We start from the raw sequence: 6000 nt of genomic DNA, 5'->3' as shown, positions 1-6000 counted from the left end.
ATTTGCTTCAACAGACGTTGTTTTTTTCCCTGTTGAAGCCAAGCAGATTGTGCTTGGTATCGCAAGTCCTCCACAAACATGCCATAGCTGTGACTGAGCGCTGCGTGCAGGACCGGCACCGTATCGTATTTTAATCCTTCAGCATAAAAAATACTTTAATTAAATCCCGCCTCGGTGCGACTTCCCATAGTCCCCTTACAGCCGCAGCGCAGCAGGGGCTGTGTGCACAACCCTTGTGCACAGCAACGGCAAAGGCGGCAGGGCCGGGCCCGCGGCGGCACGGGGCGCTCCCGGGGCCGGCGCTGCGAGGCAGCTCCCGCCCAGCCGCCGGCACGCAGCGGCACTACGAGTACCGGGATGCAGCGCGCGGAGGGGCGGGCTCCGTGGGCACTACAGATCCCACAGTGCTCCGCGCCGCCCGGTGGCTGCGCTCGGGGAGGCTGGTTCCTATTTAAATCTAGGCAGCGAGGAAAATGGCGGCGAGAGGTTGAGCGAGGGGGAGACGGGGACGGAGCTGCGCCTTGGCTCCTTTCCCAGGTGAGCGGGGTTTGGAGGGAGGGAGCGACGAGCGGAGGGAGGAGAGTCCTGGTGCTCGTTCTCGTTCTTCTGCTCCCAGTGCCGGGGTGGGACCGGGCTGCGGAAGGCGGGCTGCCCCTCGCCGGGGAAGGAGCGGCTCGGGGCTGGCCCTGAGGGGCGGCTCTCCTCCCTCTCCCCCTCCCCAGCGTGGAGGTGTCTCCCCGAGGGGAGGAGGACGGGGCGCGCAGCCGGGCTGTGTGAGGGAGCGATCCCTGCTGAGATCGGGGGCTGAGAGCATTCCCAAGGCGGCGCGCGAATGCCTCTGCCTCTTTACAACCATTGTAACTTCGGCGCTGCGTGTAGTTCGGAGGCTTTCCTGAGGCAGCGGTCGGAGGCTGCTGTGCTGGGCGGGAGCCTTCCCGTAGCGCTGTGCGATGCGTATCTGAGCGAGGTGAGTTTAGGTGGAGGTTCCTCGCGTAACGCCGAGAGAATCGGGATCGCTTTAGATTCCCGAGACTTATGTTGAGAAGCGTGTGACCCTGCGCTCCTCAGCCTGGGCAGGAGGTGTGTTTGGGTGTCGTACCTGGGTTGGAATGGCCCCGTCTGCCATTCAGCTGGGTTTGTCTGACACAGAGGCGGTTCCAGAGACCTTGTTATCTGCATTCTGCTTCTGATCGTCCTGTAGCCTGGGTAAGTTTCAGAGGTGACTTCTCTTGTCTCAAGTAATAACGAAAAGGATGAGAAATGCTGGAAATGAAAGGTTGATTTCTATGGCCTCTTTATTCATTTCTGCTCTGCAGCTGATGTTGATAAATGGAGATGAGAAAACTTTTTTTAAAAAATTGTGTGATATCACGGTCTGCTGTCTGAATGAGGTGTTGGTGATTCTGTGGCGTAAGTGGGGTGAATATGGGTGGGGATGTCTGAGGTTGACATAGTTCCCAGAGTCCTCCTTGGTTCTAAAGTTGGTTCTGTTTGTGGTTTCTGCTCCCAGTTTTCTGCATGGTCTGAGGTTTTCTTTTAAAAGAGAAGCTGCTCGCTTTGTCAGCTCATCTAGTGAGTAGCTTCAACTCTGTCTCTTTAATTCAGGTAGTGTCTCCTTCTTCCTATACCTGTTAAGGGTGAAAAAATATCTTTTTCAGCCTTTAATGTTTCCTCTTGACTTACAGATAAAAGATATGTTTAATTTTTATCTGGAATAATGAGACAAGACTGAAGCATGTTTGGAAGTGTGAAAGTATCTATAGAATCTCTATAAAATAGTTAAAAGGAAAATTTTAACTTAAATCGGTCACCACTATTAAAAAAATATGTATAGTAGTGAGTTGCTATACAGGAGATGAAGATGTGTGTGTTCTAAATAAAAATACAAGATTAGTTCATAGTCACAAGCAATATCTGCTTGAAAGTCCTAGCATAAGAGTCTGAATTTAAAGGAAACTGACCAAATTGCTTTTTTTTTTGTAGCTATACAGTGCATAATGTATAGTCATTTTATTTGCTGTTAGCAGTTGTTGTAACAGGCTTTTTCTTTTCTGACACTTGCAGTGAATTTCATGCAGGTCTGTTATTATTACTAGTATACCTTTTAATTTCATAACAGTGGATTTGCTGCTGTCATGCTAGAGGCTGGGAGATGATAGGTAAGGGAAGTTATGGCAGGCAGAATAAACCCAGTATTCTGCTTTGCTTTAAGTGCCTTCCCTGATGACAGCGTACTATTTCCAATCTGCTTTTATGTGGGCATCTGAGTTGATTTCTTTAATTCTTTTGAAACCCTAGTTCATTCTGGTTTTGGATTTATTAATTTAGAAGTTTGCATTGTCAGCTTATTTTTTTGCACAGTATCATTCAGACTAATGTGTAGCTGAGATAAAAATGCATTCTACAATACAGTGCTATCTTTTGGCTGTGGTTTGTTTTTCCCACAAATACCAGACAAGAAATCCTAGTCGATACTCTCATGATTAAATTCTGTGTTAAAGCTGCATAGAAGAGGTTTGTTTTATTTAAAACGACAAAAGAAACAAACAAAAAAGCTGAAATAAACAGAAGAACCCTACCTCTGATAAAAAAAAAAAAAAAAAAGGGCATCTCGGTTATATTTGTCTGTGAAATCAAGCCATTGATAGCATGTAAAATGATCTTGGATGCTTTAGTCTGACACTGGAGGTTGCTTCAACTCCTGCATTTAAATGAGCCTCCCTTGAAGATGTGATCTCGAATAACTGTATGATATAGGATATTCTGCATTGTGTTCATGGAAGCTTTGCAGTGGTGACTGTTTGGAATATCGTAAATATTGTTTTCCTTCTTAATACTGAAAGATGGGAGGAGGGGAAGAATTGCCTAGGATATGGGAGGATGGTGAAGAATACCTAAATTTAAATGGCGATATGTCTGTGTGCTTTTTTTCTGCAACTAGATCTATTGACATTTCTAAATGTAGCGTAGGAAGAGTCAGCTGAGAAGAAATGTAACTTACTGATTAAAATCACAGGACAAACATTCCATAGTAGTTTTAATGTTACATTTAGTTAGGAGAAGGTACATCAAATTCCTTTTCATCCCATGAAAATTGGAGATGTACTTACACTCTGTTACTTTAATGCTTTTAATTTAATGGGTGACTTTTATTTTTAGCTGGCAGTTTTCAGTAAGCTAATTGTCCTTGAATCGGAACAAAATTAACTTGCCTCCTAACTCAATCTCACAAGGGAATTTCAGTTTTTTGCATGAAGTATGTGGAATCGCTGTTGGTGAGGTTCTGTGCTTCTAAGATGTAGATACAGATTTTTTTTCTTTGTGATGTACAGCCACCTCCATTTCTGACGTTATATGGAGTTAAGAAAAGGACAGTTGCTTAATGCAGCATTCTACTTAAGAAAGAAGGACCACCAGAGATTTTGTTGCCCATTTTTTCTTATGCTGGGGACTCAGGCTTCTTAGTGCAGACAGCTTAGGATGGAGGTGGTAAGGCCAGCTTTGTGGGTATCTCTCTGCCTTTAAATCTTTTTGCTCCCTGACTTTGTGTGCACGTTGTGGGTTTGTTTATTTTTTTCCACCTTTGTCACCTTCTCTGTTAAATGTAAGTTCTTTCAGGTGTGCTTCAGCTGTTTGCTGAATGTTCTTTGCTAGGTTATGGATCATTGCCCTGTTGGAAACTTTAAAGACTTTCCAGTCATCAAGTTATGGGTTGTTGCTTTTTTTTTTTTTTTTTTTTTTTTTTTTTTTTTTTTTAAAGGCTACAGGCATGGATAGTGTCATGACTTCAAGCCTAACACCATTATAATTACATTTTATGACCAAGAATATTCTGGAAACCTGAAACAGTGAAAATTTTCCAGAAAATCTCATAATTGTTAGGTCAGGGCAAGCAATTTTTTCGTCAAAGTTGTTACACATGTGGCTAAATTACCTAACAGTTCTGCCCTGATTTATCAGTTGCACCTGAAAGTGAGGGAGAGGGAGGAGAGGAACAATATAACTCTTATATTGCTGGCCATAATGACTAGCACCTGCATTGGCCTCAGCTGAGCATGAGATTTTGTCACAAAGCCTATACTTTGTACTGTTTCTACACTTCCATGCATGTTGGGATGTGTCAGAGCCATGGAGTGAGATAATTTGATACAACAGGTACGCTCAGATGGTGTTTTAGAGACTTATTTTCATGGCAAGTTTATATATATTTTTATGTATATATACAATTGTATGGGTTGTTCTGAGTTATGAGGATTTTTTTCTTCCTTCTCTGTTGCCTGGAAATGAGAAAATGTCGTCTACTTCTGAGAAGTAAGCACTGAAACAGGTTGCATGGCTGAAAATGTTATCAATCCAGTGCATTTCACCTGTCTCTCAGGTAGTTACAAGTGCTGTTTCTTTTCATTGCTAGTGATAGTAGGGGAACTGAGTGGGATAGGGCAGAAAGAAAAGGCAGAAGTACCTTTTTTCTCCTGTTCTCAGTCTGTAGGGCTCTTTTGACTACAAAAGAGACTGGCTGATGGGGATTTGCTCTGTTTGGGTAGTATCTCCATAGGACTACATATGAACAGGATGAGATAGTGGTTTTTGTAGTCCCCAAAAGCTTTCTCTCAGCAAAATAGACAGTACAGATGATATTTCTTTTATGGCCTGATTTTATTCAACAGGCCATACAGATATTTCTCAATGACAAACAGATATCCAAGTATTAAGAATGGACTGTGTTCCGTTCAACAAATACCATTATTTTTTCCCAGTGGAAATCCCTTTTATTTTTTTCTTCAGCCCATGATTTTACTGTAGTTTTCTCTCTGAGCCATGGGATTGTTGAGACTTTCTAGCCAGGGCTGGGAGAACTAAACCTCAGTGATAGAGCATTTAGTTGAGTTAATGTAGGCTGCAGATTCTCTGTTTCTGATGTTGTTGTGCCTAAACAGCTAGAAATTTGGTCAGAGGAAATCCTGCTTGGGCTCTCATCAGACTACTTTCTATTACAGTGAAAGCTTAGAAGGTTTGGTAACCTCAAACTGTTGCTCCTGTAGAATAAGAAGTGCTTCCTGCTCTTTGCTATATCAGGAGACTGTTGGCTTTGATATTTGAAAGTTTCTTTTTGCATGCCAGTTGGAAAAAAAACACATGGGGTAGATTATTGGATAATCTCTTTGCTAATATTGTGTTTTGAAAGTGTATGGTTTAAAGGCTGATGTGAGATGTAATCATGAGCCACTTTAGGAAAGCTTTTCATTTTCCTGGGAATAAATTAAAGACTTAGTCCTGCAGATCTTTACAAAATGGAGAAATATGCAAATATTATGCTGTTGGTTTATTGTTCTGTAAATACAAAATTATTAACTATTACTTACTACTTGTTTATCATATAGCTCTTCTGTTTTAGCTTTTTCTCTTGATTAGGCAGGAAACACCATGTAGGTTCTGCCTCCCTCTGCAGTTTAGAAGAAACTCATGGAGTTGTAAAATGGTGAACATGAGCCAATTTCCAGCCTTCCGGAAACGTTCTGAAGGTTAAAGAGTTTGTCCCAGTAAGGATATCATAGGCAACTCAACTTTTGCTTCTGTTATTCTTGAAAATCAGTTGCTTTATCAAGCTCTAAGGTTTTTCTTCCCTAACAGAGCTCATAGTTTTCAGTAACTCCGAGAATCACTTCAGGTGGTGCATATATGCAAAGGGCAAAGGCAGTAAGTATGAAGTGTGGAATGTCCTCTGCTGATGGTTAGTGCTGTTAAAAGTTAGCTTGTTAAGTTCATTATTTTGAATTATGTATCACTGTGGAGACTTAAACTGTCTTGTTTTTCTAGAAACCTGGACTCTTTTAACTGTTGTGACAAACTTGAAAATTAGTGTCTGTATATGTATTTTAAAGATGTAACTTCAAGTTATGTTCTGGACTTTTTTCCTTAAAGAAGACTACCAGATGATGCAGTGCTGAAACTTAGTACCAATGGTTCCATGATAAAATCAAGCTGTCTCTTTACTGCGTG

The 6000-nt window shown here is 42.0% G+C and overlaps 1 protein-coding gene across 7 annotated transcripts in view; it reads left to right on the top strand.

Moving 5' to 3' along the window:
• Window positions 1–445: 445 nt before the first annotated feature.
• Window positions 446–6000, top strand: part of NCOA3 (nuclear receptor coactivator 3) — a 75932-nt gene continuing 70377 nt past the window's right edge. For 5 of the 7 annotated variants that reach the window (XM_042832341.1, XM_042832340.1, XM_042832339.1 and 2 more), the window contains exon 1: window positions 446–537. The gene's annotated coding sequence lies outside the window, so the exon portion shown is untranslated. Of the gene's footprint in view, window positions 538–773; window positions 968–6000 lie in introns of those variants that run through there. The other 2 variants (XM_042832337.1, XM_042832338.1) reach the window with 1 other exon arrangement.

The sequence above is a fragment of the Centrocercus urophasianus genome, unplaced genomic scaffold (assembly GCF_019232065.1).
Source record: "Centrocercus urophasianus isolate 14NV4802_14NV808 unplaced genomic scaffold, USGS_Curo_1.0 seq_38, whole genome shotgun sequence".
Taxonomy (NCBI): domain Eukaryota; kingdom Metazoa; phylum Chordata; class Aves; order Galliformes; family Phasianidae; genus Centrocercus; species Centrocercus urophasianus.
The sequence above is the reverse complement of the archived record's forward strand: the minus strand, read 5'-3'. Positions and strand labels throughout refer to the sequence as shown.